Source organism: Stegastes partitus, unplaced genomic scaffold (assembly GCF_000690725.1).
Source record: "Stegastes partitus isolate 25-593 unplaced genomic scaffold, Stegastes_partitus-1.0.2 Scaffold992, whole genome shotgun sequence".
NCBI lineage: Eukaryota > Metazoa > Chordata > Actinopteri > Pomacentridae > Stegastes > Stegastes partitus.
In genome coordinates, this window is record NW_007578723.1 from 208913 (window position 1) to 225121 (window position 16209).

Below are 16209 nucleotides of genomic sequence, written 5' to 3' on the forward strand. Positions count from 1 at the left end.
TGTAAGGTGAGAAAAGGGCTAAAGGGGGGAGGATGAAGCACACGGAGAGATAGGACGAGTGAATGTGAGCGGGGCTGCCCAAAGTGCTTCACTACTTCGTGGCAAGAGACAAGGGGAGGACTGGCACGAGGGTGGGGAAGATAGGTGTGTGTATGTGTGTTAGTGATGGGTGTGGGGGAGGATGAGCGTCGGGGAGCGGGAACAGATTTGGGGAGGGCTGGCCAGCTGAATCCTGGTAGGGAGTGGCAAGAGTAAGCTGGCACTGCGGAGGCGGGCATATGGAGGGCAGGTTGGCACTTTGGCTGCCACCGGAGCGTGCACCTGCCGGCAGGGGGAGACTCTGCCAAGAGGAAGGGAGGGAGCAGAGAAAGAGAGAGAGCGAGAGAGAAACTGGGTGTGCTCGTGGTATGTGGCGGTGAAGCCGAGTTTGGGGGCCGCTGGAAAAGGTCTCTGAAGATTTTGGATATTAATGAGGAGTGTAAGTGTATCAGACAACTGTGTGCCCTCTTACAATGGAGACACGTGCATGCAAACGCACAGGTGTATACATGCAAGTACACATGCTCACTCATTGTACGAGCACTCAAACCTCAAACACACACACACACACTGGTGTTTAACTCAGTCTAAAATAAACACTTGCTCCTCTCTCACCCTATTTGTCTAAATCTAGCAGTCAGATGCACTAAGTGTGTCTCTTGGTGGGAGAACAAATAAACAGCCTCGATAATCAGGATAGCATTTAAACCCTTCACTACGTACACTACAACACACCCCCTAATTGGACTCAACTGTTTTGCTGCTAACTAGCTGCTAATTAGATCAGAGTATTCCTCTCACTCCCTCTCTGTGTCATTATTTGCTATGAACAAAACACTTCCAAGTGTTTCACTAAAAAGTGCAGAGTACTCCCGCGTGTGGCGGAAAGCAAAGAGATTTCTTGTCTGTGAGCGCGGCGACTGGACGTACAGAACGCACGGAGCTAATTGTGTGTGCACAGATTATTTTTTTTTCTTCTTTAACATACTTTTAAGATCTTATTAATCGTCGTGTTTGTGTGTTTTGGCTGCTCGACACCGACACAGATGCAGGAGCCAAAAGGCAGTGCCCTCGTTAAGCCGCTGTCAGAGAGGGTTTGTAACAGCCCACTGGAGCCCATCTGTATCCTAAAACACACATGCACACGCAAATGGGTTCAAGAGTGTGTGTGTGTGTGTGTGTGTGTGTGTAGTTTTGCTTATACTGTATACACTTGTGAAAATCCTGTTTTTTTGTTTTGTTTCTTTTTAGCACAAGTGAGTTCAAATCTGTGTGTGTGTGTGTGTGGGTGTCCACAAGTCTGTGCTGTAGGTGAGTGGTGAAGGGCAGTGACTCCGTGCTCTGGTTTTAGCCTTGGCCGTGGATACAAGTGTTTGGACTGCCATGTTTTCCTCTGATCTGCCTCCTCTCTTTCATCAAGAAAACCACAGAGAGCAGGGCAGAGGAAGACGAAGCGGTTTAAAGGCTGGCAGCAACACCGTGGCCTTGAGGTGTTATCTCTGCCCCTCGCTGTGTTGGGGGAGAGTGTGGATGGGATGCAGAGAGGGAGAGAGGGACTGTGGGAGTGATTGCAGTGTAACCCACTTCTCCTTTTTTTTTTCCTTCTTTCCTGTGTGGAGCAGGATGGTTAGCAGATGGTCTTGTTACCAGCAAAATGAAAATGAACGCAGTAAAAATTTGCTCGTGTTAATTTCTCGTCCCCCAGGTGAGACGTCGAGCGCTCGCATACGCAGAGCGGCGCGCTCGCACGTTCGCACGCTTATCGCAGATACACGTGCGTGCGTGGCCTTGCCCTGCTGGCTTTAAACACACACCATCTGCATGCGGAGAAAGTGTGTCGGAGGAGTGTGAAGCGTGTGCTTGGCTTAAGGAATGTGTTTCCAATGTTCGTAGCCATAGCTTATGTTGCTTTGGAATGTAAAGTGTTACCAAACACTTCATGTATCAGTCATCAGTAACCCAGTTGTCCAAAGACAGTGGGTGATTTGAGGGCAGACTGATGGAGCTGAAAAGAGGGCTGAATTGGCAATTACAGGCAAAGGGAAGCAAGGGAATCTGTGCTAACAGGGAGGAGGAGATGGCATGTTCATCCGCAGATGAAGACTAAATCCTTTCATTCTCTCCTCATCTTCCCTCCCTCCTTCCCCTGCTTGCTTAGCAGTGAGATGAGAGCTTCTGCTTTGTAACGTCTGCTTCTCCATGTTTGTGTGTATCAAGAATCCGGACTAGTCCATAGCTTATCCCTCTGAGTGTGTGTGTTCTGCAGGGATAGAAGCGCCTTAGCCTCCCTTATCGTTTTACAGTAGGGTGCTCGCTATTGCTGTTTGAACCCCCAGGGAGAAAGAAAGTGATGGAGGGAGGGAGGGAGAGCGAGAAAAACATACCTACGCCAATTGGAAAGTATCATAATCTTTATTTTTATTTGCAGTGATTCAGAGACACCACGCCTGCTTTTTTTTTTTTTCTAGCTCCGTCGTAGCTGGCCTTACAGCAGTAGGACATGATGATTGCTGCCACAGTGTAGTCCTTGTACCTTTTTGTAGCGCACAATAGGGGACTGACATCACTATTGCTTTTTTGTATGGTAGTCCTCTTTATCAGCCAAGTTAATTCAACGTCTTAAAGAAAGACAGAGAGAGGCAGAGGGAAGAAAGAGAGCTGGCAGATTTAAAAGACGGCTGCGCTGACTGGGAGGGTGATGCCGCACGGCTAATAGGCCTTCAATATTCAATGAAATGAAATGAGAGGTGGATTAAGAGGGAGGGAAAGAGGAAATAAAGAGAACAGGCTTCTTTTGCTTTTTTTTTTTTTTTTTCAAATGTCTTTGACCATCAACTCTTTAAACCACTTACAAGAAACCCTTAAACTCAACACCACCTGCAAATAACATGTATAGTGGCTGATCTGTGGTGCTCTCCTTGATCTCTCCCCACCTTTTGTGAAAAGGAATGCAGATGCATTCACCTTGGAGCTCTGCTAGCATCTCCACGTTTAATTCCTATAAGGGAGAGTCGACGCCAAAATGTGTGGGCCCCCGACGGTGCCGCAGGATAAACTCAAATGGCATATGTTACGTTCATATGTATGGATATCACGCACTGTTGCACGCTCTTGTCTTTGTGGTGTTAATACCAAGCCACTATATCGCCCACGCAGTCCTTGGATGTGAATGAAATGAGTCATATGTGAGGACGCTCTCCACCAATACAACCACGCACGACACATATGTTGCCCTTGAACGTACAAAACGCCCGTGACATGCATTGTGCGCGTCATTACGTCACGACCCATGGCGTCACCGTTAACAAATCAGCGGCTAAAGAAGCGGACTGCCACGGATCTACCACATCATCCTGTTGCTCTTTAACTAGTGCGCTAAGTTGCAGGTCTTGGTGGAGTCCTTGATGTGTGCAGAAGAGTGATGATGAGCTTAATGCAGTCTGTCTGTGTCCTGGACGTGACCACCACATTAATATAGTACTAATACCACGCTCTGTCTGCTGCATGCTAATCACAGCCTCACTCTTTCTCACGCTCTCTCTCTCTCTTTTTTCCTCATATAGTCTATTGTTGTGAGACATGTGAGACAGACGGGTAGACTTGTACAGGCTGACTGAATTTAATCTGGCGAACGTGTTTATATGCCCATTTTCTTTCAGAGAGAGCAACAATCAAACCAGGGTTTGCACAGGAATGGGAAGTTTTGACGAGCATTACTAAAACTACAAGAGCCGCTTTGTTAAATTTGTTTATTGCAGATATCACATATCTTGTCGCAACTTGCTGAGGCGGTGCATCTCAGCCAAAATTCAGTGGAAATCATGATTTGACTTTAACACTTGTAAGGTCTTGACATATGGTCCACTTAAAAGAAAAAAGGAAAAAAAAGCAGGCAACCTCCGACCCCTCACCCTGCCTCACACAAGCATATCTCAGACTGGATGGATAAACAAGGCCACTTCAAAAGCAGCCCGGCGTCGGTGCCAGCAGGCCTGAGAGGCGGAGGAGAGGGAGGGAGGGAGGAACTGGAATGAATCAGGAGGGAGGGGGGAAGCGGAGGGATGTGTAAGCATGACTGCTATTAATGGCCTAATAATGTATTTGGGTGTTTTGGCAGTTGTGAAAAAGGGTGAAGGGGGGGGCAGAGGGCAGAGGAAAAGGGGTTGACAGCGTGTCACGCCTGGTTAAGAGCAAACTGGGAGAAGAGAGAAAGGCCTTGTTTGCTGGGCTAAATGCTGTAAATAACATCAGAGAGTGCAGCTAAATGGAAATCAATGCAATTACCCTATTAGCATGGGCTTGAACTCACCCTGGCTCTTGCCACGTCTCCCCCCGCTTCACCCTCCCTCTACTTGTTTCCTGTACATTTTGCACTCAATATATCATAGAGAACTGTACATTTATTACCAGACAAAAGAAAGAAACTGTGCTAAAAAAAACTACTTGTGTGTGTGTGTGTGTGTGTGTGTGTACCAGGAATGTTCAGTAAGGACCAGCGGAGTGGACATGCTGTTAACTCCATTGCAAGCTTAATGATTTCACTTAGATTTGCATAACCCCCTTAATCACCCCTATTTGAATACCTAACAATTGCAGGGGGAGATTATGCTGTTAAGTGGTAAGTCATAATTAGATAAATAATTGGTTTGGCTATCATCATCCCTGTGCCATCTGTTTGAGGGTACACGAGTTTGTGGGGGTCGGCGAGAGGAAAGGCGAGCGAGCGTGCGCGAGAGGGCCGGGATAAAGGAGAAGATCCAGTGTTTTTGTGGGTTATGTTTTTATTTAAAGAGGGTACACGCTAGTCACAAAAAGCTTGTCCTTGCAGCTGTACATAACACTCCCACTCTTCTTTCTCTTTCAGACGGCTCACATCTTATACATAATTCTTGTTATGTTTATCGTCCGTACAAATTAAAAACAAGACATATCAGAGCTTTCTTTCAAACTCGGTGACACCTCAAAGTGCTTGTTTACAATGAAGTATTCTGAGCTAAGAGCTGATTCATGTATATATTTGTCTGTTGTTTTGCAACCTGCAGTGCTGTAGTACCAGCGATTGCTGTGCTGTCTGTTAGAATGTGTTTGCATAAATTTACAAATGCTTGTGCGTGTTTGTATATGTAAAAACAGCTCCGACGCACAATTCTTTGCTGTGCACCTACTCTATCTTCCAGGTTTATGTTTTTTTTTTTCCCCCCCTTTCCTTTCCTCTGAGAAACATACAAGCACATCTGCTGCTGCTTGACATGCAAGCGTGTCTCCATCTGTACTGGTCCCGACTCTTTCCTTTTCCTCACTTTCTATTTGGATCTTAACTCTAATTTCCTTCCACCCTCCCTGCACACTCCCCCACGTTCTTCCCTTCTGCTGTAAACATCACAGTAAAAAAAAAAGTAATTTCTATAACCTCTTATTGTGCCTTCACCCCTCTCTTTTTCTTGCTTTCTCGGAGAATAAAATAGTTAGTCTGGTGCCTCGGCGGGCTGTTGTGTTGAAGGGAGCTGGCGGTGAGGCTTCATTTGTACAATGAGAGTGAGATGGGAACATTTTGATCTAATTAGCAGCAGCAGAGGTATTGTCCATAAAGATCTAGCTCTTAACCAACTCCTACTGCACTTAGAGCAGGACCTGCACGCGGGTCAAAATGTAAAGTAGAATAAGAAATTGAGTTACAGTATGTGTAGAAGTGTATAAATATATTTGGTGTGTATGTGTGGGCAGCGTGTGCAGAGGGTTCAGGGTGTCTACGTGCTCTCAGCGTTCACAATGACAGCTCACAATTAGCTTATGCCAGCGTGGCTAATAGAGGAGTGTACATTGTTAATTATGTCACAGCAGAGGGGTGGGAAGGTGGAATAAATTTGAATAATGGGAAGAATGATATAAGAGAAGGGTTTTAAATTCCTCTGCCTTTTTGTATGCGTGATGAAAGGTGCTCCTGTACACGCGTGTCCACTCTGACTCTTGCATTTATAAAGATAAAACACACCAGAGCATAGGAGCTGTTGCACAGGTTTACCAACCCCCTCCCACACACACACACACACACACATTCTCCCTCTCTCTCTCTCTGACACACAAACACACAGCAACACAGAGGCGTGAGAGACGGCGGGTATGTCTGAGTACTGCGCTCGTGCCTGGTTTTCCAGATCAATGATGTGTGGCTGGGTGATCGATGTGAGGGCTTAGCGGAGTGGAGAGAGCTAATGGGCAGGTCAGTGGCTCAGACACATCCTGGCTCCCCCTGCCTATTACCACTACGTCTGTTAATAGGCCTCACCGCACTCCCCTGTTGCTCACACACAAATACACAGACACCCAGACAGGAGGACGGCGAGGAGGGAACACAGCCGGCCATGCTCTCTCCACACACCTCCTCCCTGCTCCCTCTGTTTTAAACCCATCTCTCTTTCACACGTCTTCATTTTATACCTTAGTTTTGCGTCCCTTTTTTCCCTCCCTCTCTTTTAACAGTAAGCCTTTTAAAAACCGTCGCATTTGGAGCCGCATGTGTATGTATGTAAACAAAGGAGGGACAGATGAGCAGCATATTTACAGCCATGTAAAGTAAATAGGAAAGAGATTACTGTGGAACCTTCATCTAATCTCCTCAAAGTCTACTCTAGCACAGGCCTAAAGACAACCCATCCCCTGCATTTCTAATTGGCTGATTCACGCATTAGCGGCTTGCGATTGGTCTCGTGTGGCCGTCAGTCAGAATGTGGCTGGTGGGGTTTGGATATGAGGCCGGGTTGGGTCAAACAAAAAAAACAACCTACCACTCTATGTCTAGTTAAATCTAAGGTGCACACTCTAACTCGGTGGTGCTTAGTTATTGTTTAATGTAAATATGAAGTTCAAAAGAAGGCTGCAATCTTAGATGTTGCATGAAAACAGATTGTGTTGCAGTCTACTAGTTTTTATTTGTTGTTTTTTTGGCTCATTTGAAAAATGTTTTACATACATGAACCATGTGGAAATGATTGTGTTGTCAGTCTTTTTAATAATAAAAATGCACAATAATACAAACTGCTTGGAGGAGCTGTGAGATAATTAACAATTTCACCTTTATCTTGTTTTAAAATGGATTTGATTTTACATTTCTACCAAAAATCTGATAAATTAATACATATTCCTGTTGTTTCCAGCTCTGGGTATAGCTTTTTAAATAAAGATTATTTGCTCTCCATACATTTTAGCTTCTATATCTTTGGTCTAGGTTAGAGTTTGTTCATGAATCAGTTCTGTGACGTGACAAATGACGAGCGCTTCGGTATTTGCTGGGTCAATTTATACAGCAAACCACTTAATACATTAATCAAGAGCATAATTGTCACATTAATCGATGATACGAAATAATCATTAGTTGAACCTCTATAAGTCTTTCCTGCTTGTGTACTTACTGCATCTGTGGAGAACAGCGATGCACAGCTGTGTGGTTCCACTGATGACAGCAGGTCTGTCAGTGAGGTAAATAACCGTGGAGGGTATGTTTCTCCCTTCTCTTGCTGCCGTTCCATCCGTCCCTCCGTCTCTCCCTCGCCTAACCTGTCACTTTGCGTAGACGCTCCTCCGTCGTCTGCGAGGCATCAGATCTGCATGTTAATTACCTCTCTCGCCTTAATTTAATATCTGACTGGGAAGAATGTGGAACACACACCCCAGAGGTATAGCGCGTGCCCTGCAGCCCTCACTCACACATGCACATATGCTCGTATGTTTGTACATGCACAGACATATGCAAAGCCTCGTAATTTTCCCCTGCATCTTTTATTTTATTTGCACTTGCTGAGGTTTCGTGTGGGTGATGGAGGCAAAAGCACAGGATAGTCTGGATATTAGGAAAAAAAAAGGGGACCCAGGCAGAATGTCCACGGGGATGGCTGAAGTCTTTTCTAGCCCGTCCACTCTGAGTGTGTCTCCCTATGGTGAACGCTAAAAGAGCTGCCACTCGTCGTCAGCGTGATGGAGGCGAGGCAGGAGGTGTGTGTGTGTGGGGAGGGGGAGTTTGTGCTGCTTGTCTTTGAGAGGATTGAGGGAGTTTTAAAAGGAGGTGAAGGAGCCATTCTTTTTAGATGCTGAGTGGGAGGAAAGTGTACATGCTTTCAGTGTGCTTGGCAATCCTACCGCCAGACACCACGATCCACCGCGAATATACGTACAAGCACGGACGCAGATACACACACATATGTTTGGCGTAAACACTCTGACACATTGCACGGTCAACCCCTGCACGACACGGCACTTTGCGAGGTGGAACAGGAGTAAGTTGTGAGTTCATAAGGTGTGTGATTCCATCACAGCTTTAATAATTACAGCCATTATTATTACAGCCTCCCCCAACACACACATGCACACACACTCACACTCTCTTGCTCCCTTTCTCAGCCATGCAACAAGGCTGTGTCTCTTGTGGCTGATAGATTGTAATGAATGTAACAGCAGTCAGATCCTTCAAAAGCCTCTCAAAAGCTTAAGCCCCTTTATTAAATTAAGCTAACGATGCCTAAGGCCAGGTCCGCTGCTGAGAGAGAGGAAGAGAGAGAGAGAGAGAGATGGGGAGCTGGAGAGAGGAGAATAGGAGAGGTGGTGCAAAGGGAAGTAAAGGCTGCAGAGAAGGAGGAGCAGGAGGAGGAGGAGGAGGAGGAGGCGATGTTAGGAGCGAGTATGTGAGATGGCAAGTCGTCAAGTCAATGAGGGATGGTAGGAAGAAGGGGATGTTTGGTATCAAAGGAAGGAGGAGGAGGAGGTTAAGAGGAGACGCCGGTGAAAGAGGACAGGAGGAGGAGACGGACGAATACCCTGCAGACTGCCACAGTTTAGACGGCGGTGCACCTGCAGCTGAGAGGAGGAGGAGCAATTAAGTAAAGGCTCATTGTGGGAGACTCACAGTGCAAATGTGTACTTTTGAAAGCGTGCGTGCGAGAACTGTCCAAGAAAACATAAATGTTTAACCACGCTGGAGTTTTTAAATGGGCCAAGCATTTTGAAGCTGTTTGCACACTCTTTTGGTCATATGTTAATTGCGCCGTGCGCTCGATGCTGAATCTTAAAAGTAGTGGAAAATAAAAGCGGAATTTGAGAGCATGTAGGCAAAAATCATGTGCATTGGAGTGCCTTTACCTGAGCTGTACATCTTAATGAGCATCTGTGTGTCTCTAGTAGGGTTGTCCTTGACTAAAAGAATTATTTATCACAGCATTTATTGACAAGAGTTGAAAATAATGTTTGTTCATTATTTATGTCCTGCACCTGATTAATGCTGTCATGCAAAACATACTTTTGAATATCATTATGATGTCAGAGATGGGACTATCATTTTCTAATAGGGACTTATCCCTAACAGCAATGACTAATCACCAGAAACGACTAATAGCTCATTAGTGATTCGTGATAAAAAAAAAAAAAAAGGACCATAGAAAATTACTAATTGACTAAAAATCTCTGAGTCAACTAAGATATTTTAATACCCAAATGACTGATTATTTGACTAATTAAACAGAAGGGGGATCCCCTGGTGTCTGGAGAGCTGTCATGTGTACAGACAGCAGGCACATCAAAGGCTGAGCCCTGGTTGCTGCATCGCTAGTCAGGATACATTGTCTACCTGTTCGCTCCTACAGGTCAAGTAGAGGTGAGGGATACACGATCACCTGGATGACAGACTGAACATGTGGTGCACAAATGCATACACAAGCACATGCTGTATTCACATGCAACGGGGCAGGGTCAAGCTGCCGAAAGGAGAACGCTGCATGTGCCGGCTATAATAGTGCTTTCCTCTGCTCTGCTCTGCCTTCTGCTATTACATAGAAATGGGCCTCGGCAGGAGACACACAATACGCAATTAGGCTCGCATTTGATCCAATGCATCCAGCAATTAGCAGTTTACAGCACAATGTACAAAGGGCCTCATCCCACTTCCTTCCCAGTCATTACCTGCTTAATCCTTATTTTCATCCTTGGCATTGGGAGAACACCCTGTCTTTACTGCTTACAAGTGTGGCTTTGATTTTACAGCCTGTGCAGTCGCTGGTATCTAATCCACAGTAAAACCATTGATAAGCCAGACAGGGGGAAGAGGCTGTCAGCTGAAGCTTCTGCCTGCTTTTGTGGTTGGCTGTCCCCTTGTGGACACTTGCTGGTATTACGCTTTCATTTTGCGTTAACCTACTGTATGCATATGAACATGCAATATTAGTTTCTAGCCAAAAAAAAGGAGTATTATTATTTAATATATGTTGGTTTTGTTTTTTTGTTTTTGCAAATTGTGCTTAAATTGGATGAGCACTATGCAGCATCCATCTAGTGGAGATCTACCTCAAGACAAACACATGCATTTTTAGTTGGGATGTATTATTTGGGGATACTGTCTGTAATATCACAGGGATCAAAGTCACTGTTGTTTGCATAAGGAATCCAGCAGCAGGTTGTGACCCCAGTCTTTCATGGGGTGTATTATATTTTACATGGTGCATTCACAAATCTGCAGAAAAATGATTATTACAAATCATCCAAGTTGTCTGTAGGATTAGTGCATAGATCAGTGCAGCTCAGATCAAATGTACTTTTTGAGAGCTAAACATGTAAAACCACGTTTAAAAATAATGATTCAAATGAAAAGTCAAATTAAACCCCAATAATTATTTAATTGAATTTATTATTTTAAATGAATATATAGAATTTATTTATTTAGCTTTCTGTGGTTTGTGATTTTGAACTTGTAGATTGAAGTTCATTCTAGATTTTTTATTTATTTTTATTTTTATTTTTAATGAATAGGAGGTCAGAGGTGGTTGACACTTTGACTGCCTTCCAAATCTTTTATTTTATTTATTTAGTTATTTTAACTTTTTCTACTTTATACTACAACTGCCCTTACAGAGTCTGTGCTGTTTCATGTATGCACGCATACAACTGGGACGCTCTAGATCTTTTTTCTTTTTTTTTTCTGCCGGACTATACATTACGGAAGTACGGATGCCGGAACGCGTCCATTCTCGCAGCGCCCGGCGGGGTGACCGCGCGGGGTCAGCCCTGTGGACTTGGGGTTGAGCGGTGGAGGGGTGGGGGGGCGTGACGGGGAGGGAGCAGGTGCTTCTACCCCCCGCCCCCCGCTCCGACTTTGTCTGTCTGTCTCTCTGTCTGTCGGTCCGGCCCCCGCCGGAGAGGAAGCTCCACCTCCACGGCTCCCAGCAGCCGGCCGCCACTCTCCTCCTCTCCCCGGCGCTCTCGCTCCGCCGTCCCTGTGGCCTCGCTAGGCGTCGGAGCTTCCTGCGTGACAACAACAACAACAAAAAAATTAAATAAAAAAAAAGAAGTGCCGAGTGTGTGTTTCTCGACGGAGGGGGATGGATCCGCGCCTTCGCCGCTGACGGAGGGACACATTTCACTCATTCGGAAAACACTGGAATAGCCCATACTTGTTTGCGGTGAGTGATTGTGCGTAAATCTGTAGTTGTTCTCAAACCCGGAGGTAGTTTGCGTAAATGAGCTGAGCACACAGCGGGGTGTTTTTTTTTCTTTATTTTTTATTTTTTTCTCTCTCTCTGGTTATGTTGAGGAAGTCATTACTATATCGAGGAAACGGGCGCTAGTTCTTTCTCTCTCTCTCTCGAAGGTCGGTGCCGAGCCCTTGTTGTAGCCTTCCTCCGGGGTGCGCGCATGCTTTTGTGTGCGCGTGTTAATGTGTGAAAGAGAGTCAGTGCCACAGAAGGAGAGAAACACGGGGAGACGCTCCGGTGCGTTCAGGTGGCCGAGTTAAGCTTTCAATTTCATTCTCTGTCTGTGTGTGTGTGTGTCTTCATTGTTCGGGCTTTTCATAATCGTGTTTTTGCTGTTGTTTTAAAATGCAAAGATTAGCCCGGAGGTGTTAAAAGAATCGCGGGGCGACCCTCAAATTAACTTCTTCTAACACTGTTACTGTGGTTATTATGTAAAGCGCAGCTACCGGAGGTTTTTTTTAAAAAGCCATTTGCGCTCAGGGTTAAAGCCTTTAGCCTCTGATGTAAACTGTATGGTTGGCTTTTTTCTTACTTCATCCGTAGTCTCCAGTCAGACTGGCTCCTTTTATAAAATAATAATAATAATAATAATAATAATAATAATAATAATAATAGTGTGGTGTGGGGTCGCTCCTTCAGATGGGGGCATTTCCTCTGTTTAAACGCGAGAGTGACACGTTTTGACCATTTGGTGCTCTCGGGTGAACGATCTGACCCCGTGTATGTGTGTTAGTGTGTGTGTGTGTGTGTCGGTTTCTCTATGTGTGTGTGTGTGTGTGTGTGTGTGTGTGTGGCAGGTGGACCGTGTTGAATCACTTCCCACGCGCTCCTTCACTTCTTTTGAACTGCAGGCGCGCACAACAGCTGCTTCTGTAGGCAACACACACACACACACAGGCACACACACACACGCAGACAGACAGACGGACAGACAGACAGAGGCAGCACTCCTCATCACGCTCCTCGGGTTTTTAAAACACGGTCTACAAACACAGCGGTGAAGCAACAGGCTTTACTGAACACACTGTGCAGCGGGGCTGAGTTTATCTGCAGCCAGAAGGAGCCTTGTTGTGTGTTTTAGCTGCTGCTGATAAGGTTAGCCATAACTGCAAGAACAGGGAATTAGAGCCTTCTGTTTTTGGTTTTGTTTTTTTCTTCCTTTCTATTTTTTTATTGTGAGACAGTCTCTCCTGCTGTCTTTAACAGCTACTGACTGGTGCTGGAGATAGGTCATTCATTACACGGGTGTCTTGTCTGCCTTGTAACACAACTGTGAGCTGTCATTTATTCATTTTTTTTTTGTTGTTGTTGTTGTCGTAATAATAGGGTTTGGTGTGTGATCCATTATTGCTTATTATAACTATTACAGCTTCTCGCACAGGAGTCAAAAAAAAGTGCAAGAAAAATATGCTGCGAGGACATTAAAAATGAATGAGGGGGACACCTGTGTTTCCATCAGTAGACAGGGGAAGACAATAGGAAATGTTTGTTCTGTTACAGTACAGGTTTCACCTCTCACAATGAAAAAACAAAGCATTATTTCAATATAAACTACATGCTGATTCTATATACCTTTAAGAATAATCTCAGCGGGGAGGTACCAGGTGTCAAAACAGGTTTTAGTGAAAAAAAACAAACAAATTATTTATGGTGGGAGTTTGTCCAACGTATCCGTGGTTTTCCTCACAAACAACGATATCGCACATGTATCCAGTCATGTGTTTCTGATAAAGATCTTGATCCAGATTAGGCCGTTGGTGGATATGTGCTCCGTCTGAGTGCTTTTATAATTTGGCCTCATTTGAGGTCAGGGGGAAGCTTCAGCTAGCACCTTTACCACTGACAGCAGCCAATGTCACCGCTACACTAATACCTCTTTCATACAGGAAATCCCCTTCGTGAACGCATGCTCGGGCTGGCATTTGGCCCGTAGACACAGGTTGTTTTTAAGTGTGTATGTTTCTCAACCGCAAATGTTATACTGGTGTAAACACTTTTTTTTTCTTCTTTTCTTTCCCCCGTCAGAAAACCCGAACAGAACAGGGCAGCGGTTTTCCTGTCGTCGTGTTTTCTCCTCTCGCAGAACCTGTCAGTCAGTCGGCCGAAGGAAGTAGCTTCTAATCTTGGCTTTAATTTTTATTAAGGACCCTCTGCTATTTCATTGGGATTGCAAATTGTGTAATTAAAACAGAGCCCCCAGTAGTAATTTCATAGATATAATTATTCGAGGGGTTATTTTAGTTTTTTTGTCCCTCTTTTTGATTCCTTGTGAGAACATTGCCTTCACAGTTTAAAGTTTTCCCAGAACAGGATTCGCCAGATTTCTTAGTAAAATTTTTATTTTAATAAGTCTGTGGGCCAGAAGAACGGGCGTGTTAGGAAGCTGCTAGTTTAGGATCAAGTCACTGAAACTAGACAGTGAAAGTCGCTTGTGCTCTCTTTACTAACCCAGACTACAAGACACATAGACGTCCGTTTACTGGACATTGTGTTGTAGAAACCAGACATGTGAGATGCAGATGAACTTACTTCGGTATCACTTTCTACACCTCTGAAAATGTCGTTTTTCTCATGACTCATCAAGAACTCCCCGGTCAAACAAAACTGCATTTAACACCTTTTTGCTGAACCGTTTCCAGACATCAGCTGGTTAAGGTGCATCGTAGCGTTGCTGCCACTTTACTGAACCTGTTGTTCGGCCACAGTTGTGTTTGCTCTGTTGTTCGTCCACCGTTTGTTTGCACATCTAAAAAGCTGAACTGGTCGTGGAGCTACTGTAAAGTGTTGTGGACATGAGCATGTTTCACACTTGGTTGTGCGTAGTCATATGCAACAACATGAAGCAGCAGGTAGAGCTGTGATGATTATTTAATTGCCAATTATTAAAATAACCCACACCTATTTTGATAATGGATTACTCAGTTTGAGTAATATATATATTTTTAAGAAAACACAGGTCAAAATGCTTTGATTACGTCTTTTTAAATTAGAATTTTCTCTCTTTTCTTTTGCCCTTTGACAAAACAGCGCAAATGAGGATGTCATGTTGGGTTTTCGGAAAAACCGAAGCACGTTTTTTAGAGTTTTCTGACATTTTATAGGCCAAACAACTAATTGATTCATCGAAAAAATAACCGCCAGATTGATCGACTGTGAGTAAATTGTAAGGCTTAACAATTACTGGAAATGTTATCGAAATTGTAAAATGGGACAATCGTAGGAGCTGCATTTTTATTTTTTTAGATATAGTAAAATGATCACAACATCGTATTTTAACTGAAGCACTGTGGTGTTAGAGATACCTGGGCCTAAGAATTATATTCCCCAGACATAAGGAAGCATGCTTATGCTGTTTTAAAGGCAAAAGGGTATTAACACCAAGTATTGGTTTGATTTAGATTTTTCTTCTGTTCACTCACAAACAATTGTTTATTTTATTTTTGAAAGCATTTTTACTTTACAGCATTTCTTCACAGCTGCCTAAGACTTTTGCACAGTACTGTACATATATTTATGGTGGAAAAGAAATGAGAAAATCATCATTCCCACTAAAAATCATGACTAATATCAGAACAGCAATATCTGTCAAAACATTCACAAGATTTCATCATTCAGCTCTAGTAAACAGTTTGCTACAACTTCTCTCTGCGGTTCGGTTTCTTACGCAGACATCCACTCTGCCTGTTTGACAGCGTGAACGCCCGTTCTCTAAATGTCTTGAAATCACCAAGACGTTACCTTTTGCTTCTATTGTAATTCAAATTGAACTCATGACCTCCGCAGAGATTTCACACGAATCCAGAGTCATCCAGCTCTAGAACGTCACCAGCGAAAACTTCCCCGTCGTCCGGTAGCGGTTTCAGATCAGCCAAAACGTGTCTTTATCTGCCTCCTACATTCCAGGAAGATAAAGTGTTTGCGAGGTCTTATCAACTAAACTGAGAAACCGGAACAAGCGTAGCCTCCCTGGCAGAAGCCAGTTAGCTGACTTTAGTTGGATTTATGCTCTCCTGTCCCAGACTTACATGTGCCTGATGGTTTTAGCACATGATAAGAGCGTGAGATTAACCTATGCAAATCTCGCTCAGAGGAATAGAATTTCTCGCTCGTAATCTGCCTTTTTTTAAAAGTTGCCGAAACCTTTATGCTGCGATCGCGCTTCCACTTGGTTGGCATGTTTTCAGGTGTCGTTGTGCTGTTTGTCATGCTGCGGTAGCCTGCAGTGCTGTGAGTGTCTGGGGGCTAGACAGCAGCTGTGTTGAGCAGAGTGTTGGTGACAGTTTGTCTGTGGCAACAGCACCTGGCTCTGTTTAGAGAGTGATTAGGAGAGTCCCAAGCAGCTCCCTGTACTGTTTACACAAGGAGCCTGGAGTTAAAGGTGACCCACTTTGCATTTTCTTATCAACAGCCCACATTGATTGCTTTGAATAGCACAGACTGTAGAGAGGCCTTTGCATGGGTTTACATAGTTCCCTATTAGAGAGAATGGGATGTGTTTGACTGGGCGAGGCTCAGCTTTGACTAGCATTACAACAATGTCCAAGGTGGTATGAAAATGTGGGTACCGCTCTCTTTTGTGTGTCGGGGCCAGGGATTATCTGTGTCTGACTGTGTGTTGTGGAAGAGAAACCACCGCAGGATGTTTAGGAAATAATGGTTT

At 44.4% G+C, this 16209-nt stretch overlaps 1 protein-coding gene across 2 annotated transcripts in view; it reads left to right on the top strand.

Annotated features, from left to right (window-relative positions):
• The window catches only part of gse1b (Gse1 coiled-coil protein b), a 168249-nt gene that overhangs the window by 113545 nt on the left and 38495 nt on the right, over window positions 1-16209 (top strand). Inside the window, exon 1 of one of the 2 annotated variants that reach the window (XM_008294761.1) lies at window positions 11247-11477. The exons of the other annotated variant lie outside the window; for it this stretch is intronic. The gene's annotated coding sequence lies outside the window, so the exon portion shown is untranslated. Of the gene's footprint in view, window positions 1-11246; window positions 11478-16209 lie in introns of those variants that run through there. 2 annotated transcript variants of the gene reach the window in all.